This window comes from Myxocyprinus asiaticus, chromosome 1 (assembly GCF_019703515.2).
Source record: "Myxocyprinus asiaticus isolate MX2 ecotype Aquarium Trade chromosome 1, UBuf_Myxa_2, whole genome shotgun sequence".
Taxonomy (NCBI): domain Eukaryota; kingdom Metazoa; phylum Chordata; class Actinopteri; order Cypriniformes; family Catostomidae; genus Myxocyprinus; species Myxocyprinus asiaticus.
In genome coordinates, this window is record NC_059344.1 from 43,789,713 (window position 1) to 43,803,040 (window position 13,328).

The window sequence follows — 13,328 nt, forward strand, 5'->3', positions numbered from 1 at the left end:
AGTTTTCTGATAGGGTTAGTTTTAGGGGTAGGTTTAGGGGATAGAATAGATAGTTTGTACAGTATAAAAATCATTATGTCTATGGAGAGTCCTTGTAAACCACAAATACCAACATGTGTGTGTGTGTGTGTGTGTGTGTGTGTGTGTGTGTTAGTTACTCACATGTTCGGAAAGTGTAGCAGAGTGCATGTATGTCTCTCTTGTCTTGCTACATGTGTGGTGCATCTGTAGTGGCTCCCTCCTGTGGCTGTGAAGGTAAACTACAAACAGATGTCTGCTACACCCTTTCATCAAAACCAAGAACCTGCCTCTGCCTCCAACCCTCCCCCCTACAACCACTCAGCATCCCATCTCCTCTCTCCTTCCCCCTCTCTTCTCTTCCTGTCTGCTGCATTGTGAGTCTCTTTAGCATTGTGCTGGCACAGTGTATACAAGCCTGCTGACACATGCAAAGCAGCTCAACCAGACACAACCAGAAACTGACATTTCTAAGGCGAGGCAAGCATCAATATCACTTTTGCTCCTACATCAAATCGTGCAGCTTGTTGAGAAGTATGCTTTGACTTTATACTCATACTTGGTATCAATATCTTCATATAATGTTTCTGAGTGTGAGTATATTGACATAAAGATGTGGTGCTTCTAAGAACAGTGTGAAAATATGTCAGCCATTTGGGTGTTTAAAACATTTAAACTTAGCATGTCAGTTTTAATTTTTTACACACGTGCACTCACCCTCTCTGAGAAAGTTTGAGAAAGATAAGGAGAGTGAGTCAGCACTTCACCATACACACGCCAGATGGTGGCTGTAGTCCTAAACACCGCAACTCCAAAAATGATGTAGCTTATGTGTTTGAGTCTAAAGAAGATGCTGGTCAAGCGGATGGCAGTTAAGTAACTTTTAAGTTACTTAAGCCTAACAATCGGACATCGAATACCGTGCTAGATAATCCATCATGCCCACAACGCCATGTAAGTTAGGACCAGTCTCTTTACTAGATCTCTCTCTCTCTGTCAGAAGATATCCACATATTAGACTTTTGTCTGGTATTCAAAACCAGTCAAAATCAACAGCTTGTTGTTATCTCTTCTACCATCCCAAGAGCTAGGCATAGGCAGCAGGGGAATGTAGCAGAAGGCAGGAGACAAAGTGATGATAAAAATGATCAGAGGTTATTGAATAATATTAGTAGCGTGTTTCTCAATGCACAGCCTGAATTTGTCTGACCAACACAAGCTCAACAAGCGTTGTTATACCAATCAAAGACAATGAAAAATTACAACTTCACTCACAACATGGTCCTGTGTCGTTGAAGATCTTAAACTGGAGACAGCACTTTATCTCTAACTTGTGAAGACAATACAGTGCACAAGATAAGATGAAACAGAAAAAATAATGCATGGCGAGGGCAAGAAACAATGTAAAAAGAAAAGTAACAAGTAAAAGTGAATATGTAAAATGAATATTAAGAAATGAGTAAATATATAATATTATTATACGAAAGATTTAAAGAAACAAATTAATACAACACAGATGTTTGCTATTTTGAAGCCGCACACACACTCAGGTTGCCATTAAAATCTCAAATTAGATCATTAGATCCATCAACCGTCACTGCCATTACAATGCACCTGTGAATGAACACAACAATATGCGTATATTCCTTGATTTTTTGACATATAAGAGGTCATTGTACTATGAAAACCTATTGTAAGTTTCAGAACTGAAAACTTGCTCAATAGAAAAAGATAATTTATTTAAACCAAGCACTAGAAATGGGCCGTTTGGAATTTGTGGTGCTTGTGACGTCACAAGGACCAAATAAATCTGCATATGACTGCCTCTTCAGCAAGACATCAATGCCTATTTTTCCATCATTGCACCCTTGGTCCCGCCCACTGGTGCTCAGTTACAGAATTGAAGAGCAGAGAGGGCCTGTCATGGGAGATTCATCTACATCAAAGGGGACTTACATAAGACACCTTCATGTGCCTGTCTGGATTTAAATGTTTTTCTACACTATATGAACGGCTTTGACCATTATCATTCATCTTGCGCTGCTTTTAAAAGATGTAATGTCAAGTTATAACTCTAAAAAGGAGACCTCCATTCTGTTTCATTCAGCTGTGCTGTTTTGAAGGCATCTTGGACTGTTTTTGCACCCATCTTTGCTATATTTAATTGTTAGTCTTTTGTAAACATGCGCTATGTGAACATTTTTGATCGTTTTGATTCGTTTCCGGCAATATGCACCACATAGTACAAGCACAACTTTTAAAAACATTTCTCATTCTGCTGCTGCCACTTACTGGGAGAAACACATGCCGTTCTGTGTGTAAGCAAACATGGAAGAAGCACCCAGCTTCACCATGGATTGTATTACGTTTGTATTTTCAGAATATTTTAGCATGGATTGTATGTTTTTCTGGCTGATATCAACGTGGATTGCTTGTGAAGGAACTGTTATTGAATGAGCATTATTTAAGATGGGGCAGTTAAAAACTCTATTGAACCCCACGCAAAACAGTAAGTGAACAGTTTTATTCACAAATATTTCAAATGTCATGACTGTTTATAGTTAAGGTGCCACTGTGCTTAATGTATTCGGATGCAATGTATTGGATGTACGTTATGTGTAAACCTTGAAATTTAATTTTAGAATGTTGTGGAGATTGTTGTTCATTTTCTTCCGATTGAGTTTCTAATATGGCTGAATTAGAGGGGGCTGCATGATGTTAGCCAATCATAACAGTGGGCATTTACATTGAAGTTTTAAAGGGCCAGAGAGCTTAAAACCGAGTATTTCAGACAGAGGGCCAGAGCAGGGTGGAAAATTATTATATATTACTAAATTATGACTGTTTTGGTTAAAAAAAAATAAGAAAATAAAAATAAAAAGACGACATTATAAGTGGACCTCAGGGAAAATAATACAATTATTAAATAAAAGAGTATGTTATGACCCCCTTAAAGCATAATAATGTATCAAACATGTTAGCTGGGTTACTTTTAAAGGTAAGCAACTCCGTGGTCAAACAGTCATGAATTGCTGAAACTTGAATCAGTCTTAAATTGGTATCAGTGCACCTCTAAAAAAAATTGAAATCTAATACTCACTGCACTCTCACCAGATATGGATCTAGTTATGGTAACAATCCTTCCTTTCTGTTTTAGCAGGAGAAACTAATGAAATGAAATCAGACATTGCTATATAATCAGTAGACAGAATGGCATGAATGCAAGAAGAGGACAAGCTTATTCAGTTTATCGAGGAACAAAAATGCCATGAAACCTGGGGATTGTTTAAAAACTGCATGCCACAGGCTCAGTCATAGCCTGGGCTCTCAGCTCTGTGCTGAGATGGGACCCTGCCAATATGTTTTTATAGATCACCTTTTTTCCCTTGCACTGTCTTTCCTATCTGTGCATTTCTTTTGTTTCCATCCTTTGTTGGTATCAGTCAATCACATTTATTTCTATAGCACATTTAAACAACACATGTTGTCTTTTAACTGAGTTTTAAAAGACTCAACTGTGCCACAGGATCTAATGTGGATAGGCAAACTATTCCAAAGGCGAGAGGCCGCAACAGAAAAGGGACTTGGGGACACTCAAAAGCAGACTCTGTGAAGTCCTCAATGATCTAGCAGTTTGATATTGATGTAGAAGGTCAGAAATGTAATAAGGTGCAAGCCCATGCAGACCCTAAAAAACTGTTAAAAGTACCTTAAAATTAATTCTATATTTAACTGGAAGCCAGTGCAGAGAGGCCATCACAGGAGAAATACTACTGTGCTTCCTGGTGCCAGTCAGGAGTCTAGCCGCTGCATTTTGCACTAACTGTAAATGTGATAATGAAGCGTTTGAAAGCCCCAAATACAATGAATTACAGTAATCAATTCTGGATGAAATAATGGATGGATGGATGGTTCTTCAGAGTTGCAATGGAAGGCTTGACGACAGCTTTCTGTCCACCATTCCTCACCTCCAGAACTACAGGCCACACCACTTATATGTGGAATTCTCAATGTCTCTCTGTGCTCATCAACACCTCACTGTAGAGCCTGACAGTTTTAGAAAAATAGACAGAGGGAGGACTCTCTCTCTCTATAAAGCCCATGGCAGCTAAGCTCACTGTTTCCTCAAGGACGTGCCATTGATTATTAGAGAGAATTCCATGCATGACTGGGATTGGTGAGATTTTTAATCAAATTTGGCAACTGACAATGGTTGTAGACTATTGAAGTAAAGGCAAGAGGCCCCACTTCAGAAGGGAAGAAAGGCAGGGAGGGAGAGAGAGACACAAAGAATTTATAATATCAAGGGCCAGCTCACCTCTCTCCAGCATCTCACTCTTTACCCCAACTGGGCAGACTCTCCTCCATCTCTGGCTCTTGTTTTCCCAGCACTCCAGAAAGTTTTCACCCAGTGGTGCAGTGTGTCCTGCAGCGTGGGTTACAGGGTTTGTGCTTTGGACTCTCTCCCATTTCACACACACTCACACCCACACTGCTCTCAGCCTCAAGGATGAAATAAAAACATCTTTACTACCAGCATGTGAATTATAAATGATGAATTCACATTCCTGTAGCTCAACTGATAGAGCATGATGCCAAGATCATGGGTTTGATTCCTAGGGAGCAAACATACTGATAAATGGATAAAATGGTTTGCAAAATGCATACATTTAATATAATTCCAGCAGCACATTTGTTACCGGAAACATGTCTCTAAACACAGGTACTGTATGTTTGTGTCCTTTGACACAAGAGAAATAACAGTGATGGCTGAGGAAGGGAATGCAAAAAACGGGATGTCATTGATAAGAATGGCAGCCAGAGAATGTGTCTCCTGCAGAGCGTGTTTACATTTTTTGCATACATACATGACATTGGCCGTGTATTCACACGTGCGTAAACACACCATGCACCCAGTTACATTATATGCATAACGATTTTACATATTACACAAACAGATAGTGTTTAGAACAATATGTGAAGCCTGAACCTCTTCCTTGCATTTGGAGATTTGACTCATAAGATCCAAAGTGCAGGAGAGGCCAGGAAAGTATGGCCTGTTCTGGGTATATGTTAAACTGTATGTGAGGAACTGAACGGAGAACAATGTGATCATTACACATACAGGAAATGGCCCCTCACACCTAAACAGTATGACAGATCTGTGCCTCACTGTAAAACTGTGCAAGAAATTCAAATAAATAAGTTAACAAGATTAGACAACAAGAATACAATTTTACTATGTAAATGGGTTTTACATATGACTTAACTGTTGCAGTAATGTTATTCTGCAGTAACTTTGATCTTAGTCTTTGATCATACTATTAAAGTAAATAGTTGCATAGCAAATGCAGTATTGTAAATACCAGGTGGTATTTTTGTTTTCATTATAGTTAAAAATTTGTGCCATCACTGTTCTACTTTCAAAGCTGGCCTCTGGTAAGATAAATATTGCTATACCGATAACATCTATTGAAGAATGGTCTATTGAAAAAAGGTCTTTTAGTGATGCTGAGGGTTTCTCAACACTCTTAGATCTGTTACAGTCTAGCTGTGCTTTCATTTCAGGGGTTACAGTATATGACTACACTGGTGCCATTGTTTAGATAAAATGAACATTGTGCTCTGGTGGCCGGTTATGAGAGAGCCAAAAAAATAAATTAAAAAATCAGCCACATTGAGACAGGAGAATGCAATATAAACAACATACAGAATACACAATATACTGTACACACTATGAAACTATAAACATACTGTATTATACAATATGTGCTATATGTCCAATATAAACATAATACAGAATGTTTATACAATGCACAGTATAGATAATTTACACATACTTAACTGTTTTCAAAGCATGTACTTTAAACAATTCTGTAACTGCAGCTGTGTTACATAAACATAAAAATACCATATATCAAATTATCATGGTATTATTATTATCTAAGATCATCACTGTGTTGCTGTTGCACTGCCACAGTATTTTTTGTAAGGGCCCCATCATTTTGCTCATACTGCACTGGATTAATCCATCCCAGCCTCACCAGACCCCAGGAGAGATGAAGAGACATAGCGTAGCATTGGCAGACGGCCAAGTAAATTTCCAAAATAATAATCAGCAGATTTCAGCAACATCCCCACCCTCTTCCAGTCCCTTGCTGCTAACTCACTCCTTTGGTATTCTCTTTATGTGTGCGTGTTTATAGACATAAATAAATGTATAGACATGTTGATTTTTTTTTTCAGCTTTTATTGAATGCCATGAAAGAAAAAAAAAAAAAAAGGTACACTGAACCCAAATATGGTCACCTCATCTATTGTTCACCCCTCCTCCTGTGAGCAGAGATAATGCACCACCCAAAGTCCTCCACTCAGATCCTAATAACATGTGAATGGATCCAGTGTGCAGTATATGTATGCATATGATAGGAGTGTTCGGATGATGATTCAAGCTGGTTAGTGAATATATATTTACACATATAGAGGAATTTTTTCATGCAACCCTGAAGATCTTTGCGAGCTGTTTCAGGTAGAGTTGAAACAAAACCCAAGTGAGCTGATCTAATGTATTGAGCACTGTTTTGAGGATTGCTAGTGCTAAACTCTGGAAACTATCTGTGGATTCAGATTTTTCTGGAACAAGCACCAGAAATGTGATTACTTTTGTTGTAAATGATCTCCGGCCAATGATTAACCAAGGCGGTGACTAAAAAGCTAAAAATACATTACATTTGTTCTCATATCGAAAGCTTTATATTCCTTTATTTGTGTGAGCACTAGGAGTGTGCAGCTGAGCCATTATCTGTATTTGTATCTGTATCTGTTCATATGACAAAATTATCTTGTATTCGGATAGAACCGGGTGTGGACGGGGCTTAAACAGGAAGTGCGTCAAAAATGCCCATTTTTAAGTATTACTCTTACATTTATAGTTTATATTAATAAAATATGACTTGTATGTGCCATTTTTTTTCTTACCAGATGAAGCTGAATTTGTAGGCTACATGAACTGTGGAATATGTTGTGGTTTCTCCTGCTGCATGAAACAGAATTTTCGTTTGTCTGTACATGTATATATATAAGGTGTCAAGCAAAATGTGAAAGTCAAGCACACATTTTTGCAGTGAATAATAAATACAAATTCAAACATTAAAAGAAATGAAAATAAAATCAATATAGCCTACAAACACGTGAAAGTCCCATAAGTCTATCAGGAATTTTTACGATAGGACACCATTATTTATTTTATTAATAATAATAATAATAATAATGTTACATTTATATTGCGCCTTACTAGAGTTCAAGAACATTTAACATTTTCAAATTTAGCACAGTTTAAAGAAGAAGAAGAAAAAAGTTTCAGTTTCTTAATTTTACATGAGGAATATTCCTAATAGACCTTTATGGAGCATTTTAACTTTTTTTTTGGAATAAAGTCTTAACCAGTTAATAACCTTAATAGCTGATATGAATATAAATGTGGTCAACTTTAAGAGACGGAAGATGAGCTCCGATGTTAAATCACTTCAATTTAGGAATTTAACATTGCGCTCAGGTTTAGGGTATAGCCTAAATGAATACATGAGAATCACATGTGAATCGTGTGATACATTAACATAGACATTTCAAGAAGTGGAAAATAGATACGACATCATATACATCTTAATGCTACAGCTGATAAGCTCCAGACAATTAACAGAGACCGCAAACGACCGCGCCTATCCGATTTGAAATCACAACTTGCGCATTTTCATTCATAAGGTTTACACTTATATACTAAATACTAGCTGCGCAGATTCATAACTTCATTGTAATTCTGGATATGTGTAATATGATGTTGTGTGTAATAAGTTTCAGGTGTGTATGATCAAATTGGTCCTCTTTAGCATCTTGTTTTCTCACTGCTGCCCGTGACAATGTGTCTGCAATCCACATACAGTTACCTGGTGTGTATTGAATCCTCAGATCATAACCTTGTAAACAAAGAAGCATTTGCTGCAGTCTTGCTGGTGCTTTATTCAATGGTTTTCGAAAAATATTCGCAAGTGGCTTATGACCAGACTGCACTGTCACTACTTTACCATACACATACTGATGAAAGTATTCGACAGCAAAAACAATAGCCATCAACTCCTTTTCAATTTGTGCATAATATTTCTTAGCATATGTAAGTGCTCGTGAGCTATAGTACAAGGGATGCCCTTCTTGCATGAGCACAGTTCCTAAGCCATCCTTTGATGCATCAGCTTGAATTAACAACTGTTTGACAGGATCATAGTACTTAAGGACTGGTGCTTGATTTAAGGCTACCTTGAGACTTTCTAAAGCCTTATCATGCTCAGGGCTCCACTGTCAGTCAGCTTCTTCTCTCAACAAATACCTTAACGGAGCAGTTAGTGTTGCTTCATTTTTGGATATACTGAGATAGATACCTTGTCATTCCCAGAAATCTCTGAAACGCCTTCTTGTTCTCTGGTGGTGGCATTTTAACGATTGCTTGAACTTTGTCTCCACCAGGTTTTACCCCTGCCGAGGTGATGATATGTCTAACTAAGACAATGTCCAGCATATGGGGTAGAATGTTATAAGTGTGGAAAGAACAGTCATTTTGCAAAGATGTGTATGACAAAAAGCCTGATAAAAACACGAGCATCAAGAAGTGTTGACAACATTGAGAATGATATTGACGTTGACATTCTCCATATTGGCACAATCCTGCGTATAAATTCAAATACAACAGTAATACAGAACGATAAGGCATGGTATGTTAAAGGTCATTTGAATGGAATGGATGTCAAGTTTAAACTGGACACTGGTGCCGAAGCAAATGTGTTATCAATGGAAATGTATGAAAAGGTTCCTGCTGTATATCCGATGAACTCTACAAATACTGTGCTCGTGGCTTTTGGAGGAAATAGAATAAAACCAGAAGGTACCATATCAGTTATGTGTGAAACTCCTAAAGCGAAATCTTCACTGCAATTCTTTATTTTTCACTCAGTCCAGTACTCTGATTTTAGGCCAAGAAGTCTGTGAAGCCATATAGTTGGTGAAGAGAACAGAGGCAATTGGAGTGAAAGGACCAATGACAAGAGATGGAATGATTCAAGAATATTCATCTGTCTTTACAGGGCTTGGTGAGTTTCCTGGTGTTCATCACATACATGTTGATCCAAATATAACTCCAATAGTACAGGGATGTAGGAAAATTCCTCTAGCCATAATGGACAGATTAAAATCGACTTTACATTAGGAGTGAGAAAACAAGATGCTAATGAGGACAACGAAGACCTGTTTCAGGAGAAAGTAGTGTATTTGCTAGAAGCTACTGATTCTCTGAGTCCAGAAATGTTGAAACAACTAAAAGAAATGAGTCAAACAGATGACATCCTGCAAGCTATAAAAGAAGCTCATAAAAGTGACTGGGGTAAGCAATGCAGCAGGTTTAAGGATAAATTGCACAAATTCTGGTCAGTGCGACACAACATCAGTATGCAGAATGATGTGCTAATGATGGGAGATAGAATCATGATTCCAGAGAAATTAAAGTCTACTGTGTTACAGAGGTTACATACTGGACATCAAGGTATACAACGAACTAAAGCACAAGCAAGGCAAGTTGTGTTTTGGCCTGGCATGTCAAAAGATATTGAGAGCTTGGTAAGCAAATGTGGCATATGTCAAAAGTTCCAACCTCAAAATCAAAGAGAACCTCTTCAGTCACATGACATCCCAGATGTTCCCTGGTTGAAGCTTGGAGCAGACATCTTTGAATTGTAAGGTCAGTCTTTCCTGGTGTTAGTTGACTATATGACAAAATACCCAGAAGTGCTAAATTTGAGAGACAAATCTGCCCATTCAGTCATACAAGTTATGAAAGCAACATTTGCAAGATACGGCATACCAAAAGAAATTGTGAGTGACCATGTACCATTTGCAAGTCAAGAAATGAGAAAATTTGCTGATATGTGGGGAATAAGGCTTTTGTTTTCCAGTCCAGGATATCCACAATCAAATGGACTTGCTGAGCGAACAGTGCAAACTGTGAAACATGTTCTGAAAAAGGCCCTGCATTCAGGTGAGGATATACATCTAGCTTTGTTATCATTCCGAAATACACCTGTCACAGGATTAAGTATAAAGTCAAGTAAAAAAGAAAATACACCCTCCTTGAATTCAATGGTTTTACATATCAGGACATAATAAAAATCATCTTGTCCTTAGCAGGTCTTAAAATTAGGTAAATACAACCTCAGATGAACAACACATGACATATTACACCATGTCATGATTTATTTAACAAAAATAAAGCCAAAATGGAGAAGCCATGTGTGAAAAACTAAGTACACCTTATGATTTAAAAGCTTGTAGAACCACCTTCAGCAGCAATAACTTCAGGATTTCTGTATGACTTTCAGTCTCTCACATCGTTGTGGAGGAATTTTGGCCCACTCTACTTTACAATGTTGCTTCAGTTCATTGAGGTTTTCGGGCATTTGTTTATGCACAGCTCTCTTAAGGTCCCGCCACAGCATTTCAATCGGGTTGAGGTCTGGACTTTGACTGGGCCATTGCAACACCTTGATTCTTTTCTTTTTCAGCCATTCTGTTGTAGATTTGCTGGTGTGCTTGCGATCATTGTCCTGTTGCATCACCCAATTTCGGCCAAGCTTTAGCTGTCGGACAGATGGCCTCACATTTGACTCTAGAATACTTTGGTATACAGAGTTCATGGTCGACTCAATGACTGCAAGGTGCCCAGGTCCTGTGGCTGCAAAACAAGCCCAAATCATCACCCCTCCGCCACTGTGCTTGACAGTTGGTATGAGGCATTTGTGCTGATATGCTGCGTTTGGTTTCGCCAAACATGGCGCTGTGCATTATGGCCAAACATCTCCACTTTGGTCTCGTCTGTCCAAAGGACATTGTTCAAGAAGTCTTGTGGTTTGTTCAGATGCAACTTTGCAAACCTAAGCCGTGCTGCCATGTTCTTTTTAGAGAAGAGGCTTTCTCCTGGCAACCCTTACAAACAAACCATACTTCAGTCTTTTTCTAATTGTACCGCCATGAACTTTAACATGCTAACTGAGGCCTGTAGAGTCTGAGATGTAACTCTTGGGTTTTTTGCAGTTTCTCTGAGCATTGCACGGTCTGACCTTGAGGGTGAATTTGCTGGGATGTCCACTCCTGGGAAGATTGGCAACTTGAATTTTTTCCACTTGTGAATAATCTTTCTCACTGTAGAATGATAGACTTTAAATTGTTTGGAAATGGCCTTATAACCCTTCCCTGATTGATGGGCAGCAACAATTGCTTCTCTATGATCATTGCTGATGTCTTTCATCCTTGGCATTATGTTAACACACACCTGAATGCTACAGACCAGCAAACTCCTAAAACTTTGGCTTTTATAGAGGTGGTCACACTTGCTGATGATCAATTAATCAAGGGCATTTGATTAACATCACCTGGCTACTACTTAGCCTCTTAATTCCTATGGAAGCAGTAAGGGTGTACTTAGTTTTTCACACATGGCTCCTCCATTTTGTCTTTACTTTTGTAAAAATTACGGTGTAATATGTCATGTGTTGTTGTTCATCTGAGGTTGTATTTACCTAATTTTAAGACCTGCTAAGGACCAGATGATTTTTATTATGTCCTGATACGTAAAACCATAGAATTCAAGGAGGGTGTACATTCTTTTTCACATGAATGTATCTCCAGTACAAATGTTGATGGGACGAATTCTTCACAGGACTATATCATGTTCTACCAAGATGTTGCAACAAAGATCTTTTGTGCAGGAGCACAGTAGACTGGTAGATCTACAAGTTCGTCAGAAGAAGTACTATGATGTCAGATCTAGAAGTTTGCCAGGGCTAGTAGCAGGTGAGACTGTACATATGCAAACTCGAGAAGGATGGAAACCAGCAACAGTACTATGTAAGAGAGAGGAACCATGGTCGTATAATGTACAGTCGCCAAATGGTCAGATCTTTAGACGAAATAGACGTCATTTGAGAAAGATACATCCAGAGGTATTCAGAGCTGTTGAGTTAAATCCAAGCAGTGATAATGATTTATTTGATACAGTGGCACCAGACCGGTCTGATCCAGTGACCACTAATTCAATGCCAAAGACACCTGTATCTGAGGAAAATCTTGAACAAGCAACTTCGCCGTGTGTCAATGAGGAATCAACAATTCGCACAAGAAGTGGAAGAACTGTCAGACCTCCAGTAAGATTTAAAGACTATACTACATAGTGACTGACATTAACTGACGATATATGCATTTTAAACTCGTCTGATTATGACTGTCATCCTGTGGAAGGACTATTCTTTATGCTGTTCTGATTGTATTTATGACAGTGTTTGTGATGGGATATCGTGATTCATGATTGTGGTTATTAATGCTTGTTGATGAGGTGATGTAATTGTCTTTCTAATTTAAGAAATGAGGATGTAATATGATGTTGTGTGTAATGAGTTTCAGGTGTGTATGATCACATGGTCCTCTTAAAAGAGGTGTGGTTTGAGAATAAACACACAATAAGCATGAAGCATGGTGTAGCTGTGAGTCTGTCTGCAGCAATTTGAGTAGCCCACAAACACAGAAAGAAACCCACATTAATGAGAAACACGACAATATGTTTAATTAAAAAGTCGCTTTATCATGGGCTTTTTGGATAATCAGTCATATGAATATTTTTTATAGCGTATTATTCGGATGAATCTGTTATTCGTTATGAAGTCATTCTGTGCCTTTCCGAATAAGGTATTCGGTTCCGGGCACATCCCTAGTGAGCACCGGACTTTCCCGCTCACATGGCTGATAAGACTCAGAAGAATGAATGTAGTATGTATGTGAATGAATGTATTGATATATTGCTCCATCACTGTCTCTTTATCTCAGGAGCAGGGTGTGTTTATGAGAGGCTGTGTGTCGCCTCTGGATGGTTCTGGGCTTCAGTCATCCATATTAATGAAGAAGAGCTGCCCTGTTTAGCACTTTTGCCAAAGAGAATGGATTCTGGACATGGATATCCATGTTCGATACAGCTTCACATGAGGATGTAAAGTGTTTTCCTGGTAACTTCCTAAAGAACATTATGTCAATCCTGTGGAGATCTCGTTGGAGATGAATAGGGCATAGAAAGGCAAACAACATAATATATGATATTGTAATATATGTGATATAAAGACAGTTTTGTGTACTAATGGCCTACAATTTATCTTGATTACATAAGATTACAAATCAAGTACTTAGATAACATTACATTAAAAGAGTGTAAATTGGTACTTAATACA

The 13,328-nt window shown here is 38.3% G+C and overlaps 1 long non-coding RNA gene across 3 annotated transcripts; it reads left to right on the top strand.

The window, feature by feature from the left end:
- Positions 1–840: 840 nt before the first annotated feature.
- On the top strand, positions 841–12,563 carry LOC127446298 (uncharacterized). Of its 3 annotated transcripts, none has more exons than XR_007898185.1 (4): positions 841–972; positions 9,039–9,799; positions 10,014–10,096; positions 11,774–12,563. It is a non-coding gene; the product is annotated as an uncharacterized LOC127446298 (long non-coding RNA). The 3 variants fall into 3 exon arrangements; XR_007898184.1 differs by having other exon boundaries at positions 9,039–9,155; positions 9,583–10,096; XR_007898183.1 differs by having other exon boundaries at positions 9,039–10,096.
- The last annotated feature ends 765 nt before the right edge of the window (positions 12,564–13,328 follow it).